Source organism: Ornithodoros turicata, chromosome 1, assembly GCF_037126465.1.
Source record: "Ornithodoros turicata isolate Travis chromosome 1, ASM3712646v1, whole genome shotgun sequence".
NCBI classification, from domain to species: Eukaryota; Metazoa; Arthropoda; class Arachnida; order Ixodida; family Argasidae; genus Ornithodoros; species Ornithodoros turicata.
The window spans coordinates 16,062,576-16,080,911 of record NC_088201.1 but is presented as its reverse complement, the minus strand read 5'-3'; the positions used below and the strand labels follow the sequence as shown (position 1 = coordinate 16,080,911).

Here is an 18,336-nt window from a genome sequence, read left to right as displayed (position 1 = left end):
GAGGGCGACGATCACGTCGTAACTCGATATTGGGAGATAAATTGAGAGAATGAAATGATCAGCGGCCCTACTAGCTACCATTCTGGTTTAGACACCACGCAACGATTTCTGTTGTCGTACTTTCGCACGTATGTCGCAAACAGATTCAGCACTACACACGAACGAGCTCGACAACTAGCGCGGGGGAAGCAGCAACATCAGAAAGAAAGGAGACGAAAGAAATCCGTGCTACCGACTGTCCTCGACTCGGCAATCCGTGATGTCCGGGACACATTCCAATCGCAAACGCGAGCGTTCGACGCGTCATCGTATTCGCTCGCAAAGGCTAAACAGAAAGTCGGGTGTAGAAGTGTCCCCTTGGTGGTCGGGTGTAGAAGTGTACCCTTCTAATACCCTTGTCACACAGGCAGTGCTAACCGCCGTTAAAGCAACCGCAGTTACACGTAACCGCGGTTCGCCGCAGTGGCACGGCCGACCGAACGGAGGTTGCGCCGTTAGCCGTTAACCGCGGTTATGAGAAACCGAGCTTTGCAACTTCGGTTTCGCGAGGTAACCACGGTTTCGCGATTCCGATTTCCCGATGTCAATACGCGTGTAATGACATTTCCCGCAAATAATCATATACGTACCGTGTATTCAATGATTCTTAAGCTTTTTAATTGTCATTATGCTCTTTTCATTTCACGATATACAGCGTAATCACAATATAGCTGTGTCACAATCACGTGGTCACTGCTAAAATGTCACAAAGTGCGGTGTGGCAACAACAAACCGTGGCTCACGATAACCGCAGTTTGGTCGGGTAACGGCTGCCCGTGTGACAACGATATTACCTTGCTGTGTAACGTAGGAAGCAAGAATGCGAGGAAGTATGCCATGGTGTGGAAGCTGCGAAAGTTCTAGGGAGACATATTCGAAGTCCCTTCCCGTCGGGCAGGGGCAGTATTTAAATACATTGTAACTAAAATGCTATTGAAAATATAAGTACATGTATTTATATTTTGTATTTAAATACAGACTCGAAAATGTATTTATAATTATATTTAAATACCAATTATTGGGTATTTATTCTTGTACATACTTTATAAATAGCTCTAAATACAGAATATACTGACTCATGTCTTAAAGTTGCCGAGCATTTGAGCTTTCGGGATGAAGGGCGAGTTTGGGGCGCAGTGTTTGAGCTAGCGTGCATGCGACAAACCATTTTAGACGGCGAGTTTCTAGCTGTTGTTGCGGACAATGGTCGCGGCTGAGTACTACCTTGTTGTACGAAGCATCTTCGTCAAATGTAATACAGGCCTTTGTTCAGCGGCACCTGTGGAGATGCCGTTTTCCTTTGTTCATCTGATTGTACGGCCAAGCAGAAGACGCTAAAAGACGCAGACTTTGAGAAACTTCTGATATTAAAATTGCCATGATAATCTAACAAATAAATGCTATTGTTCTTTGCTGGTTTGTTGTTATGATAATCGTTATTTCTGTAATTCCAGATGACATCTTCCTCACTGTATTTATGGTAGTAACTGTATTTAAATACTGTATTTATATTTTGTATTTAAATACTCATATCGGAAAGTATTTATGAAGAGTATTTAAATACCCCTTTCAACAAAGTATTTTGTATTTATATTTAAATACTCAAAAAATGTATTTATCCAATCCCTGTCGTCGGCTATATCACGCTTCGCCCAAATTCTAATAAGCTAAATGTGGTTCAATTATGCCCTATGTAAACTATGCCATCAAGTTTCTCACCACGGCCTGATAACAGTCGCTATTGACGCCACTGTATACGCATTGCGTACAGCTTGGGACAAAAGTTTACGGAACACGGCACTGGCGTATTTCTTCATCTAAGAGGCCCCCTGCTAGCTATCATCAGGAGGAGATCGAATAAGAAACGGGTGACCGGCTATTCTATGCAGCTCTCAGTATATGTGTCCAATCCCGTTTGCTGCTAGTGTGCCGTGCCAATGGAGAAATGCGATACCCCCCTCTTCCGTAAACTTTTGTCCCAAGCTGTACCACAGCGGTGTTATGTACAGGGTGTACACCTAACGTCTACACACACGTTTACGTTCACAATTCAGTTTAAGAATTTTCTTCCGAAAGTTATACAACGGTATTTGTCTTCGGCGAACTTTTGCAATGGCTTCTGAACATTTGGATCAATTTTAAATCGCGAGAAATTCAATTTCACCTCCGCAATTTGATAAATTCGACGCGACTTCTTCTTTTTTCTTTTTCCACAAACAGGAAGCGCGTGTCGGATTTACCCAGTTGCGCCACAAAATACTTCCCAACTGCAGTGGTAATGGCGCGGGAAAAACTGCGAAAATCGTCGTTTCGAGAATCGCAAATTATCAGTCGTCATTATCAGTTCTCCATCAAGTTAGTGCGGGAAGCGGCGCAAGACAACTGTGACACTCCTCTTCTTGTTCTTGTCACAGTTGTTTCAGATAACCGCGGCGTTGTAACCGTCCGGCGCGTTTTCTTGTTCAACCAGTGTAACTTCAACCGGGCGGAAATTCCCGAATATAGCGAAAATGAGGTCATAACTGACGGACGCGAAAATAGCCATTCGTTAACGACATTCGATGTAACGGGGAGTACCCGCGACGCTATACGAAATGACACAGTCTTTAGAAGCGTGCAGAATGCCTACTTCTTGCGCTCCAATTTCAACAGACGACCGTAGTCTGGTGTCTTCACGCGAAGAGTTGCTAAGAAATCACCCGGTGCACGCTATGGGATCTTTGTAGGTGAACGAGGGGTAACTTTGCACCACCATTTGTACAGGGCGAACATTCTCGCCAATACAACGTATACAGATATCCTCCAGTCACCTTCGTTTTGCAGTCAAGTCTAGAGCATATGCACCTCTGTAGAATCGTGTTTCGTTGCAACATCACAATGCTCGGTTCTATTCAATTCGGTTCAATTCCGTTTCCAACCGTCCAATAACTGTCCTTTCAGTGTCATTCTGTATCCGCCGTATTCGACGGACCAACCACCTGCAGTGATTTCCATGTGACTCCCGGAGTGGCACGTCGAGCGTTGCACGTCACACGTTGCACTACCACGTCCTCGCCCCAACGCACTCTAGACCGAGTGACGTAATGCCGAGAGAAGTCGGAAGTTCTCCAGTCGCCATTTCTTAGGGGCAAACAACCTCCTCGCACACACCATCGCTTAACGTTGCTGTTGCAAATATTTGCGCCATGCTCGCTCCTTGACCCCTCTCGTTCGCCCGTATAACAAATGGCGGCGCCCAGTGTCTGAGCTTCCATTGGTTTAGCTCACAGAATGACGTTAACGTCTCACGGCACTTCTCCAACATTTCTCTGCGATGAGTAAATGCGGTGCGCGGTCTCCAAGGTATATCTAAACTGGTAGCGTAAACAAGCGAAAATACCAAATCAGACCCATCGGCAAAGCCACCAGCAAGATGCGCGAGCGATCCTGGGTGTTGACAGTAGAGGTACGGTCGTAAACACAAAAACTTTACAACATGGGCGTGGCTTGTGTGTGTACTAATAGGTTACTCATAATTTCAATGCAGAAAAACTTTCTGTTGCCCCGCTTGTGCATATATACGAAATCATCTACCACCCGAGTACATTTCCGTGTCCTGCTCCTTTTGCGCATGTGTCACAGAAGGCGTGTTTATCCGTGCATCTCTGTATCCGTGCATTGTGTCCGTGCATTGTAATACTGGGTTGGTACACTTCTTGAGTTAACCAGGAAACGACGTTCACATCTCGGAGCTGTAGACCAAGAACCACGTGTGTGAACAGATAAATACAATGCATCCCCTGTTGCTGGCCCCGCGAAAAAAAAAATTTCGTCATGGGACGAGCGGCCATGATAGCGTGAGTGTTAGCAGGAATCAGCTGTGCACAAACGATGCCATGTTTCGTTGCAATTTACCTATAATATAGACACTCACTGAATAAATGCAAACGTCTAATCACTAGGTGTATGTGTAGCTCTAGGAAAGAAATGGAACTTAAGTGAATCTTCCTAATTTCTGTGTGGTCATCACGATGCCCTTCAGTCTGGAATTGTATAAATCTGTGATAACTCAATGTATTTCGAATTGATATGTTTAATTAAACCTGATGTGAATTATTTTTCTGCATTCTCGTCTGGTGTTGTTGGTTGGGTGAGGGAAAGGGTATACAACGCAGACAAAGTGCGCGAATGTAAACGTGCCCTGGCTAATTATGCACTACTAATTATTCATAGTGCTGACGTCATCCCTGACATCATTTATTTACAATCGTAGTAGTCCGCTCAACGGATGGATGGCGCTGACCGTCTCTATCATGGCGTCATTATGAAGACACAGGGGCCTATGGGAGTTGCGCTACCTGTTTAGATATACCTTGCGGTCTCCTTAGAGGATCCTTTCCCTCATGTAGTCACGCCTTCACAGCCGGTGCCTACCTTCATTCCACTATCTCCAACAACATGAACGCACTCTCTCAGACCAAGTGATAGACGAGCCGCCGCAGCCATATCACTTCCTATCAGTGGTTTAACCAGAATCTCAAGCAAGGGGAGGGGGGGCGCAAAAATTTGGGGAGGGGGTGTCATTATTACAGTTACGGTCAATAACAGCTACACATATACGTGTCTTTAGATGCAGTAGCAATGGCCCCCTTGTAGTGGGTGCAGACGCAAAAAAGTTAGTGGGGGTGTCGCCAAACAGTTGGGGGGGGAATGTAAGGGGGGTCTGGTTAAATCGCTGCTTCCTATCCTACCCTCCATTCACTCTCACTATTCTGCCATTCTGCTCCGTGTGCACGCGGTGAAATCCTAGGCATCCGTTCGCTCGTTTCTGAGGGAGGAACAGAGTGGGACCATTTGTTTTTCTTTTTCTTTTATTCCGTGTTAGCGCCGCGAAGCAACCGTGGCTATGAGTGGCGGGACCATTTGTGTCTTGCAATTCGTCATGTCGGCAACATCGTGCTGCCAGTGCGGACGGATGACTTTGTTCACCGCGCATCGTCCGCACTGGCCAACGAGTGCGAAACACGGATTATTTTTCTACGTGTCTTATACCCCTGACACACGGGCACATTCAGGACCTCTTATCTCAAGGCCTTTTGGAAATCCCACAATTGAAATAGAAAACATTCACGCAGCACTCTTTCGCGCTCTCTGCGGCATCGAACTTGTTGCCCTATCTAATCAAACAGTTGAGATAAAAGGCCGTGAATGTGCCCGTGTGACAAGGGTATTACTCGGCGAGATATAAACCGTTGAACAGACGTACGCGTCAAGCTCTGACGCTAGAGGAGCGCGAACTACGGCCGTACTCATTGGACCTATTAAGCACATGACCTCTCCCGCGCTGCCCCACTGGCTGAGATGCCTGCTGTGATGTCAGAGACAGACGAGTAGTTTCAGTATTCGCGGTGCCGATTTTCTACGCGTCCATTACCCCCTTTTCTGAAAAACTTCGAATGCAGCTTCACATGGATGCCTGTGGCCATCCTTTACACTTATCCGACATAACCTGGGAGCGGGGGGGAAGTGCCACAACCCCTTTAATAGAAACAGTTGGCATGGTACAAGTTGCTGAGGACAATTGTCGGCGACGACTTGTCTAAGCATGTCTTCTCTAAGCCTCGTCTAGAATGAGCGTCTCCAGCTGGGTGTCGACGTCTTTTATACCCTAGTCAGAAAGCGTTTCAAATGTCAATTGCGAGAAATGGCCTTCGGCCTCTCAAATGACCTTTGTTCGGGGGCACCTGCCAGACAGGCGGGAAAGGAGTGCTCCTCAACTGACTGCCCTCACCGGCTCCCTTTTTCGGTTTCGTTTTCCCTGTCTGCTGTGGAAATTTGAAGTTGGTCTGTGCGCCACAAATCAAGATGCACAAGCCATATGCACTTCTCTAAATAGGATCTAAATACGTTTACACAGTTTCACTTCATTATCCGCATTTTATAGGTTTTCCTACATTCAGCTACATTGGACGCGAGGGTACAATGGCATAACACTGTTGTCGAGATTGCTCCTCTCTGCTCCTCAAATGTCGTTGGGGGCCTCCTTTCGCGTTAATGTTCATTTCTTAGAAAGGTCCTTTGAGCTGCCGTCTGACACGGCTGTCAGAGGTCATTTTTTGCAAATGACAATTCCCCGAAGTCCTTCGAGCATGCCGTCTGACAGGGGTATTAGGTCGGTAAATTATTACAGATGGTGAAGCGATCCAGTTGAACCGTGAACTCCACAACATTTGCGGTCCCAGGTGATTCTTAGTGAAGCTCCTCGCAGAATGGCCGTGGAATCTTATAGCGTCCTCGATAAACCTGCTCCGGAATTGCCCCGAAACCACCGTGGTGCGTGGCGCTCTACACTGGCGGTGCCCTTGGCGGAGGCATTATCGAACATGAAACTGCACGCACTGGTGGATCTGGTGGATACTAGCGTGCGCCACCTAGAGATCTGTGCTCGCTGTGGCTCGTAGGCTGCGCGACCAGTAGCGAGCGGCACGTGGCGAGCGGCACCGATCGAATGCCATGCTGACGATGACTGTCTGCTGCTACTTGCACGGCTACATCTGGCTACTTGCCGCTTCCGCCTTCCTCCGTGTTTCCGGCAATCGCGATGCTTCTTGGGATTGCACTCTGGCGCTCGGCCGATTTTCTCGGTGTGGGTTCGGGGCAACGCAGTGCTGCACTGAACGGGTGCACTCCTTTAATCGAGGACGTTCAGTGCGCACCTGTGCAGTTTATCGAGGATGGCAAGCCGCCCCAGGTCGCACCGGGGCGCACCGGTGCAGTTTATCGAGGACGCTATTAGACATCGTGCGACAGCGGCTTTAATCATATTCCTTGTGGACATTGCAGCGCCTTTTAAGTGTTTTGTAGGAGCCACCATCTCCACATTTTTCTTCTCTAATTACAGTCTAATCTAATCTAAGCTTGCTTTCGTTGATGGTTCGGGTGGTCCTCTCTCGGCAGTATACAGTTCTTTTACCTTTCAAGCACTCCATCTTCCTCGGTAATCCGGAAACAACTTCACGGGTTTCGATCGGCACCAGTATGTCAGTGCCGTGTGCTGAGATTTCGGCTTGCGTTCAGAACACTCATATTGTTAAAATTGACGCACGGACTGACCGTAAGGAGCAAACTACAAGATAAGAACATATTTATTGATCGATGAGGAGATGAAGGTCACTGAAAAGGGTAGCCAGCTGTAGGAGTCGAACCCACATCTTCTGGATTACCAGTCCAGGGCTCTACCAATTGAGCTAAGCTAACACGCCTTCCCAGCGACTTCCAGGATGCGTCATCTGAGGGGACAAACCATCTACTCTCTCTCACTCATCCTCCTCTCACTCAAGAGGATGTGGGTTCGACTCCTACAGCTGGCTAACCTTTTCAGTGACCTTAAAGGCAAATTTGAGGCTTTGTATGTGTTTGTCCTTCTATGTTGTTCCTGCCTCTGAACATCAGTTCTCTCATATTTATTGAAGTTGTGTATGTCGGAGGAAGCTGGTAAAGATCAATGCAGAAAAGACTCGTCCAAGACCAGGGATGTTGTAAATTCCAGCACCTTCGTCGTTGCCGTCGTATGTGATGAAGACGAAGTTGGTTGGCTGGCTGGACAAAGAAAATGTTACGACGATGGTAACACCCAAGACTATGGTACAATATACTCTATAGTAGAAGGTCGTAACAACGCACAATGAAGAATTGTTATTTTCTTGCCATAAAAAACGGTGAAATTTTTTTCTTGCAAGCGATGTACTTCGCACGACTGTCTGAGCCATACTTACCGCAGAAAAGGGCGAGAGTGCAAAATGACGCGCGCGGTGACGTGTCACGCTCCCATTCGGATGGGCCCCCATCCGCTCCACGTGCGAACGGCATAAAGGTAAACAGGTAAACGTAGACGGAACAAGGACGGTAACTGTGAAATCTTGGTCGCCAGGACGGCCGATAGTGTGCGTAAGAAGGTAGTGATGCGCCCTTAAGTACCTGTTTTTCCAGGCACGTCACTGTTGGGCATCGGCTGCATTTTCGTTTACCTACCAGGTGTGTTTCAAGCTCAATAAATTGTTCTGGAAGCTGTTTACCTTCCCCTGTGCAACAACTATATAAGCATGTGCAAGCCACATCATGCTATACTCGGCAACATAAAGAGACCCTGCAGTGAATTCGAAAGATTGCCCCATGCTAGAAAGTGATAAGCCGCATCTGCATGCGCTGTCCCTGGTAGGGGTGATTCTAAGGTTGCTGGCTGTGCTTTGCACTTCTCTGATCCACAAAAAAATTTGATGTTTTTTTCGGGACACGTGGAACAATGTCTGTAAGCAGTATGAACAACGTACTGAGTGGGCGGATACCTGAAACGGACGTCCAAAGTTGGCAGTTTCGCTGAACCATGGTTAAGCAGTTCGCCCCTGAGAGCTTTGTCGTCGAACAATCTGTTACATTCTTGACACGAGTAGAATGAGGTTGCAATGACGAACATTATGATACCAGATTCACTATGTATCGGTAACATAGAGACGAGCACTGAGGCGTCTAAAAGGCAGGAAAATCTGCAGATGGAGTGACTGAGAATTTTTAGGAAATTATCTGGCACAGCTGCGACCGTAGAAAGTACGCGGCCAACTAATGACAACCTATATATTCTGTGACAAAAATATTTTCCCCCTGCCCCTCATGGGCCCAGAGATACAACGTCCAAAAGCTGATGAAAATACCGCTGCGCAAAATTGCCGTTTCACGTAATTATTTTTTACGCAAACTCCCCAAATAACTTTCAATTTATTTTTGTCCTGGAATGCTTTCCATAAGCTAGGCTTCAACATATATTGCGTATAAAAAAATCCGGGAGGTCGTCGGGACCAACCTGCCTGATCTTACGTGGGATCACCCAGTGAGTGCGCGCCATACGTTCCGTGTATTTTTCGTTTTGTTAAGCGACACGTTGGTGAATACCTGTTGTATTTATGACTGTTCTTCGTCGCACTTGGATGGAATGACTTTTTTATTTCCGAAACACACACGGCTGCGTCGACGGCGGGAAAAAGCGATTAAGTGTAGGTGCTGGTGGGTAACAGACACCCAAGTTGTGTGAAGCCGCCACATCCACTCAAACGGCATTCTATGACAGGGAAAACAGAAACAGTTGAAATATGATGCACTACCAAGGTTCTACCTGCGTGACGGAAACAAAGAAGTGCAACCCGCGGCAGGACACACGTTTCATGTTCTGTTTTGTGTGTGTTGGGCGGCCCTATAGAAGTTCTAACGTCTAATAACAATGGGGTCTTGCACTTTACCAGAAAGAGGCACTGTTCATTCGAGTGCCACTGGCATAGTATCAGACTCCCCTCGCCTCAGTGATAAGATGCAACCAGTTCGTGCTACTGCTGGGGCACGGTTGTCTTCGACGCGCCGTTCACGGTAGCTAAGAGCTGTAGCTGCCCCGTGACTACATCTGCCACTTCTATGAGGACACTCGCAGTTCGCACTGAATATTTATCCACTGCCGTAATCTGCACATAATGGGAACAATGTTTCAAGGATGCTCACACGAACGATCTTATGCAAGGGTCGAATAGTTCAAACTTCAGCACACAAATTGCGTTAAACTTCTGTTTGTCTTTCTTAGATAAACGAAGATCATCTCGAAAGAAAAGCGGAGCCTTCGATACAGAGCAGAGCGATTTTAGCACACCTAAGAGGCCACTCTGCACCGAATACCATGGAGCGTGCACGTGGTTCCACCAGTCAATCAGAAGCATCCTAGAAAGGTCACCGTGACGTCATGCGCAATGACCTCGCGGACGTGCGAAGCGTCATCCGTTATTTGAACCTCGAATCCACTCGAGTCCTGCTATCATCAAGAGGACAAGGGCATGGCGGACGGTTGCAGATCGCAATGACGCAACCCCAGGGATTTCCCTACACCCCCCTCAGGGGGGGTGTACACCCTCCCTGCATTTTTGCAACACCCCCCCCTGAAATTTCTCAGGTGACTCCACCCAGCTCGGCCACCAACACGTTCTGGTAGTGAGTCCGGCGCAGCGAATTACATCCTGTGCTGTCAAACTTGGGCTGTAGGACCACAGTCATGCAGATGATCGTACCATGCATTTGTCCAAAATCATTTGAAAGTGACTGTGCAATGCATATATTGCGCGTATGTACGAGCAAAAATGCGTGCGGGCACGCAAACTCAATGTGGATCATCAAGAGCCATTTGCGCCCAACTCAACCAAGCGAGGTATTCTAAGGTTTTCACCGTTGATTGCTAGGTGTTCGTTGACAAGATGGTAGCCTCTTATCTTTGTCGGTCGTGTGATTATGCATCTTAATGTTGAAATGCCGTTCACAATGAATCTCTATTCTAATGTACTGTGTTCTAAAGTAATAACATGTACAAATAAACCGGGAAAGCTGTGCAGATATGTCACCAGTGTGCCACGATTCTTTCCGTGTCTAAGAAAAATTCCGTAAGTGGAACCATCACCAAGCATGACCCCCCCCCCCCCTTGAAAGCTCGGCACCCCCCCCCCCCCCCCCAGTAGTGAATTTCTGGGGAAATCACTGCGCAACCCTGGTCGAGGGAGATTCATTTTCATCTGTATCTCTTGTGATAAAGATGCTCAAGGTTTTCTCTTTAACGACGAATTCCACTGGTCGTTTTTGTGCATCGCAGTGTACAGTGTGCCGATGTGGGTTGAGTGTGGACACGAAAGAGTATCGAACAGAACGACCAATGCAGCGCGACGCACGTTTCACTGAAGCGTTCAGTGTAACATGCATGTGTAACCAGTGTAACACTCAAGCCGGTATATTCTGCACTACAATGACCAGCGGAATTCGCCATTACACTGGCTTGAGTGTGCATCTTACACTGGTCGCTTCACTGCAACGTGCGTCGCGTTTCATTGGTGCTTCCGTTCGCTCTTCGTTTGTTTTTACACTCAACCCACATCGGCATTCTACTCTGCGCTGCACGAAAACGCCCAGCGGAATTCGCCATAAGCTAATTCATTTCGGTAGCTCGTGGCAATGCTCTGCGCGCCTCTACCTTTTTCTCGTAATGCTATACTCTTAAATTAGCTGAGTTCTGTCGTACTTGCAGATGGTCTGAAAGTCATCCAAGAGGTGTTCCCTGTTTAGGATAGGCCTTACGCATATAGGCTATATGCACGGAACATACAATGTAAGCCCCAGTGGTGTTCTGTTTACTTTGTGGGCTGTGCTGTGCCAAACTTCCGGCTAACTGTATATGTTACATACAAGAGAGATAGCTAACTGCTAAATTGAATTTCCTGTAGTTGCTCCGTGAAAGGCCCAGTTCCAAAGATGTATTTGGTCGTCTTGAGAAGTAAAAAGACATTCGTCTCAGAGTTAATGTTTTTCCCGATGCCTATAGTTGGACCGTCTGCTGCCAGTCTTTGCATACTTGGAAAAGGCATCGCAGTAACAATCTTATGCCGGTTTCACACTAACGTTTTTCTGGTCCGTGTTTTTGACGGATATAAAACGGACCCACCTACGGGGCTCGATTGCCCTTAGTTTCTATTTTTGACACGCGTAACATGAAAAACGGTTAGCAGCAGGTTGTTACGTATGTGATTCCCTCTTCGCGGGCTCCTTGACAGTGTTTCACTTTTCTTTTTTTTCCCCTTTTCGACGTTTCTATTTTTGAAGCAAACGGACGACGAATACGGTTGTGAAATTTGCCTTAGTAATGTGAGTGCACACAGTACTTTATCTCTACGGGAAGCGATTTCAATCAAACCGTTGTACCTATGTAGCAGCATGCATTTCATTCCACTCAACCTACCAGAGCCGACTCAGAGGCTCTGCTACGAGGCTCCGCAATTTTCCCAGCGGATTAGTGAAAGGACTATGCTGCCCACTGTTATTATATACCAAAAGCTAAGCTTCGTTATCCCTGCTGTCTTCAGAGAGATGACTGTGGTTGCCAATGGATACCTCCAAACAAACGCCAATCAATCGCGAAGGAGCACTTTAGCTTTTATTTGTGCCATAAATGATTAGGTGTTTGAGGTGGCTTTTGCTTAAGACATTTGTTCGCGTAAGCTCAGGAGAAACAAACCTCTTAATGATTGGTTTTCCGAGATTCGTCTTTGATTCCTTGTTCTCGATAGGATGGTGGTATGTACGTATTGGAAAACCGTTCGTATAAGATGAAAACCGGTATAAAATGAAAGATCGCACGAAAGGTACGCATACAAAAGCCAACATCAATGCTCGGAGAGAAGCGGCTTTCATCTATGGTTATTTCACGAAATCTGTTGTTAACTGCCAGAGCTGTATGTTTAGTTGCACAACTACATTTTTATTCAGTTTAGTACATATCACGTTTAGATATGCCCCCATGAAATTCTAGCTGGTCTCGTTAGTTTAAAACAGTTGCTGGCTTCACTTTTCGAGTCCCTTATAGAGTTGCCACCAGGCTGGTATTATACCGGCACGGCCGGTTATTTGTTCTCTGTGCCGGTAGGAAGGTGATACTGGCAGCCTTTTGCCGGTATTTGTGGCTCAACACCTTTCATAGGGGCTTTTACGGGCTTTTCCTTTCAACATTCCACTGCAGCTTGAATAAATCTGGAGCACAGATCAAACTCCGTAGTCACCAGTCGTTTTCTTAGTTATTCATTATTATTATCATTGTTGTCTTGAGCCAGTACGCTCGTTCTTTCTCTCTCTCTCTCTCTCTGTATACTGTCCACTCCTCACTTACTTTCCCTTTCCGCGAACATTTCCTCCTTTCCCTCTATTCCACCTCCTCTCCCTCAGCCGGTATTTTTCACTACGAAAGGTGGCAACCCTAGTCCCTTACCATCTTCGAGAATGGCTAGCACTTTGTGGAGTAAGTTGTTTGTTCTTTTCCTTTTTTTTTTTTTTTTTTTTTTTGTAGAGGAAACAATAGACCTCTACCCGAGACAGACTGAAACCGAAACAAATCTGAAGGGGAGGGCTGGTTTCCACGAATGGGCACTTGTTCGCTGCCTCCTATTGAAAGAAAAGTAGGACAGAAGGTCGCGTTCCTTTTAGGGACAATCGTAATCCCTTCAAGACCGTGGTTTTTGGGCGCGACCTTGTTCACCCCTAGCTTCGAGCGTAGTTCAACTCTACCAAATTGGTGGCGTTGTCGAACACTATAAGCAGAGACTTCTCCCTGTTTGTAAACAAATGACGTCAGAATATACATAATATTCATCAACTTTATACAATAGTAACGGAAGTTCAGACGTCTATTCGCCTCGAGATCGAACATTGTAGCCGCCATGCGGCTGCTCTGTGAACTGCCCTTAGTGGGGATGCGCGGTTTGAGCCTGTACTTTCGCTGTGGCCATCGTGCTCGAAAACGTGCTTGGAAGGCTCAGTTTCTGGACATTTGAGTTGTACAAATCGCTTCAAAATAAGTGAAAATGGCTTTGTGGCGAACTTTTTGAACTTGTCTAGTTCCCTGCCCCAGCGTGCATAGCAGGGAAGGAAACTACAGAACGTGCATGTTCCTGTATGCGGATTCCACTCGGCCTTTGTCGTATTTGTCACTGTGGTTCTGTGTGTCAAACAAAATGTACCAAGAGCTGAGGTCAAAGTTGTAACAGGTTTTTTATCATAAGTATAACGATCTCACAGTTATTTATAGAATGGTTTCTGTGCTAGCAGTTCGATCTTACTTCAAAATGCCCAGTTACGGTATTCTACGCGCGCTAAACACAAGTTGTATCGATATCGTTGTATGAATATATGCAACGCGTGGAATATATATGAATGCATGAATATATATATGAATGCATGAATATATGTATGACATGGGTGTTTTTAAATGTGTGAATTTCAAGGTTTCATCTGACCGTATCTTTCACATACGTGATCATTGGAACACACGCATTCAAGGTAAAACCCCGAGAGCGTTTTTTGGTGTATGAAGCTCGTGTGCAACAGCGTGTTTCAGGACATACCTGCCGCAGGAACCAAAAACTTGGTTTATATGTAGTTATTACCTGACCAGTAGTACCCCACACAAACTCAAGTCCACCACACGGATGCGGTCGTCTCATAACATATGTTAGCACCGTTGAATGGATGTCTGCACAGGAGACGAATCAAACCTCGAACCTCTCCCAGACTGGCACGACCTGAATAACCGCTGTTATACGACGCGAAAATTAGAGCGAAAGGCTTCAGTACTTCTCATACTATTCTGCTTTGATGTTGTGTTCTTGCACACTTGTATATTTAGATTGCAAAGACCAGTGGGAACACAAAGTTTCGTGTTTTTTTTTTTTTTTTTTATCCTTGTTGTCTCGACTAAGATAAAAAGGTAGAGGGAAAGACAGCTATACAGGCGACGAATAAATATTCGAGTAAAAGCAGCAAAAGACAAAAACTAAATCTCGCTTGGAACACAGGAATGGCATGGCAGTGTTTCCCTTCGAACGCACACAGGGGATGTTCTTTTCACAACTCCAGCGTTGCTCAGTGCAGCGATTTTTGTCAACTTTCACACCTTATCAGCGTTCTAAGTAGAGCATTTGAACACATCCGCAATATGTGAGGAACTGACGGCGGCATTTCATCCACAAACACTGCGATACCCGCGTAGAAAAGCCTGCGCCTGCTGCGCTGGACCATGTCGTATCCCCACTAGAGCAAGCCGGCACTTGCCTGGCTGCCATCTCCTTTTGTGTGAATAAACATAACCCCCCCCCCCACACACACACACACACACACACTAGAGCTCCGCCGCAGCGCCAACTACAGTTCGATCTCGAGGCGAATAGGAGCCACTGGTGTGTTTTAGGACGTCGTCGTAAAGTTTGTCTAAGGCGTGTGTTGGGTCATCAAGCCTGTGGATTACATTTAACTCTCTCTTTGTATGGTCTCAAAGTTTTGCTCGTACTGACACATCTTCCTTTCAGCACGGATGTGTATGTATCAGTCAGCGTGAAGTTACTTTTTTCACCATCGAAGCAGCACGAAGAAGATGATCAAAAGAAATGTATTTACGAATCTTTACTCAGTGCCCATGTCTACAAGTCGTATAATTTGCTGTCACCCGGCACGCTCATACTTAATAATAATTTATGTTTTAGCTTCATAGCCGTTATATCATGTCGGTCCTTCCGTAGTGTAGTAAATATAACACCTGGCAACAGGGCCGGATTGGCCATAGACCTTACCACGAACGTCCCCGGTGGGCCACCACGTGGGCCGCAGAGTGAGCCGCAAGACCGCACCTGCGCGCCGGTCTGGGATGTTTTTTGTCGGCCCTGGACGACAAAAATCGGATCAAATACTCAAAGCGCAAACAAACTTCGGGGGTTTTCGAACATGATGAATTAGCGAATACTTATGCTCATCTTTCGGCAACTTAGTCAATATTATAGGCCTCGAAAAAGCATGGGCCGCTCGACAAACAAGCAAAAGAGCGAACGAACTTGCGGGGGGAGGGGGGGGGGGGGGTTCTAACATGGTGTATGAGCGAATACTTATGCTCATCCCCGGCAAATTCATTACTATAGGCCTAGAAAAAGCATGGGTCGCTCGATGACGGCCCTCTCTCGTGGGAATTCAATTAGGACACGCGATGCAGTACCGTGGCGAACTGCAGCTGGGAATCAATATCGAAGCAGGTGCAACCCAGCGCTGACAGGTACGGCGAACATAAGAGGCTATACTGTATACACTGTGCCAGGCACCGCCGGAACATGCGTCTGTGTGAAATTGATGCTTCTGAGCAACGATCGACTAAACGTGTGATGCTGTTCTCTGGAACGATAAACCGGGGCACATACTCGTATTCTCAAACAGTCATAGAAATGCAAGAAAAAGCAATGACACATGCTGACACCCACGAAGCTGCTGAACATCAAGGGCAAGCCGCAATCCACAAAAATGAACAAACAGAACATGTGCACTTTCTGGGTAGTCCAGAGGGACCTTTCCGTGTATTATTCCGAGAATTAGACACCTGCGCCCCATCCAACGTAGAGCGCACTTCCAAAACATCTCGTCACGGGTGGGCGCCACCCCTGCGTTTATCGCACATACATGAAATATCCGAGTACGTGGATCTTTTTTTTTTTCACTTTTGATTTTAAAATTTAGGCTATTTCTTAATTTTCAATCAGGTGTGATCTCTATAGTGCAACTGAGTGTGCAGCATCAGTAAGAGAACTACAACGTCCACATTACCCAGTGGCAGGGATTTCCCTATACCGCCCCCCTCCTAGGGGGGGGGGGGTGTACACCCTCCCTGCATTTTTGCAACCCCCCCCCCCCTGAAATTTCTTAGGTGACCCCACCCAGCTCGGCCACCAACACGTTCTGGTAGTGAGTACGGCGCAGCGAATTACATCCTGTACTGTCAAACTTGGGTTGTAGGACTAGGACCGCAGTCATGCAGATGATCGTACCATGCATCTGTCCAAAATCATTTGAAAGTGACTGTTCAATGCATATATTGCGCGCATATACGAGCAAAAATGCGTGCGTGCACGCAAACTCAATGTGGATCATCAAGAACCATTTGCGGCCAACTCAATCAAGCGAGGTATTCTGCTTTTTTCGTCTAAGGTTTCCACCGTTGGTTGCTAGGTATTCATTGAGCTTCGTGAGACAAGGCGCTAGTCTTTTTTCTTTGTCGGTCGTGTGATTATGCATCTTAATGTTGAAGTGCCGTTCATAATGAATCTGTATTCTAATGTACTGTGTTCTAAAGTAATAACATGTACAAATAAAACGGGAAAGCTGTGCAGATATGTCACCATTGTGCCACGATTCGTTCCGTGTCTGAGAAAAATTCCGTAATTGGAACCTTCACCAAGCATAACCCCCCCCCCCCCCCCCCCCAAGCAGTGAATTTCTGGGGAAATCACTACCCAGTGGTCGAAACGGACACCGCGCGCCTCAGGGGCGTATGACCTTAGGTGCTGGTGCTTCTGAAAGAGCCCGCCGTTGTCGGCCTCACAGTCATCGTGACGACTAACGCTCTGGAAGAATGACGCGTCCTGGGCCGACTTCCAAGAGCGCTGTGCCGACATGAAAAACCCTTTGGGAAGAAAACCTGGGAAAAACAGCACAGCTGACACCGGGATTCAAACTGACATGGATTCGACGTGACATGGCCAGCACGCTAACCACTGAACTACGCGAGCTGGTGAGTGACCTCGGGCTTGTCTTGGCCGCAGTGCAGTTGATCTGACCAGCATGTCAGCACCTACTCCAATCATCTCCATCGCTCTAAAGCACGTGCCCCTCTGACGCGGAATGAGCGCTGTCCTCCCTGCGCTCCTGGTCCCCGCGGTTTCAGTTTCGGCACATTCGCATAGAGCAAAATTCCGCGATGGATAGTTCAACGTATACGTGCTCGTTTCGAGATTTTTAAGAAATAGAATGGCTTTCAACCAGAGAAGGTTTCCCATTCTGCTATCTTACTTGGAGTTTTAGGTAATTAGTCGTCTAGCAGTTACATATTCTCTTCGAGAGAGTGTGCCGTATGACCCACCCGCAAAAACGGTATATTCTGCTCTTATAGCCGTTTTTTTTTTTAAATCTGGTGCAGCTAAATGACATCTTGTATAAATGAAAAACATCACGATTTTTATTCGTCCTAACAGCAAACAACGGATCGAGGTTAATGGTACGCGCAAGCCCAACACAATTTATTTTATGCATCAATACTCCTTGATATAGTATTATTTGTTCCTCCATCTTTTGCCGGCTGTAGGAAGATCAACAGGTCCGGGGTCTTTGTCCCCTACGCTTCTATTGTGTTCGTGGTTCCCGAACTTGTGCTACCTGCTCATTCATTTATTCAGTCAAAACACTCAGTACAGGCAGCCCGCAGGGAAACCGGATGACAGGCATGATGGTGATTAACGGATGACGCTAATCTAATGCATCTGAGCGCAAAGCACGTATAATCGTCGCGCTGTGAGCGAGTGGAAAGTGCCGAGCGCACACGCTGGCGCCTATAGCACTGGGGCACGCCCGCACTATCCCTGATTTGACCCAATGAGACGTTCGACGTCAGCTGACGTCGCGTCATTCATCCACAACGGGAACGCATATGTTAATGTTCCCAAAACATGATAAAAGCAGAAACTTTTTTTGCCGTGGCGGATATTTATGTAATCTACTTCAACAAGTAATCTGCAAGGCAGTAAAGTCGACAAAAGCCGGCTTTAGCCCGTCGATGCTAATCGTGTCGTTGCGTCGTTGATGGAAATGATGAAAAGCTTGCCCGTGCGTTTTATAGGACGGGATGAGGACCACAGTAGGGTAGCTGAAGGTCATTTCGAGTAGCGTCAG

At 46.8% G+C, this 18,336-nt stretch overlaps 1 protein-coding gene and 1 non-coding gene across 4 annotated transcripts in view; one reads left to right on the top strand and one right to left on the bottom strand.

Annotated features, from left to right (window-relative positions):
* The window catches only part of LOC135377540 (solute carrier family 49 member A3-like), a 47,791-nt gene that overhangs the window by 20,353 nt on the left and 9,102 nt on the right, over positions 1 to 18,336 (top strand). The window lies entirely within an intron of this gene.
* Trnat-ggu (transfer RNA threonine (anticodon GGU)) lies at positions 7,203 to 7,275 on the bottom strand. Its single transcript has one exon. It is a non-coding gene; the product is annotated as a tRNA-Thr (tRNA).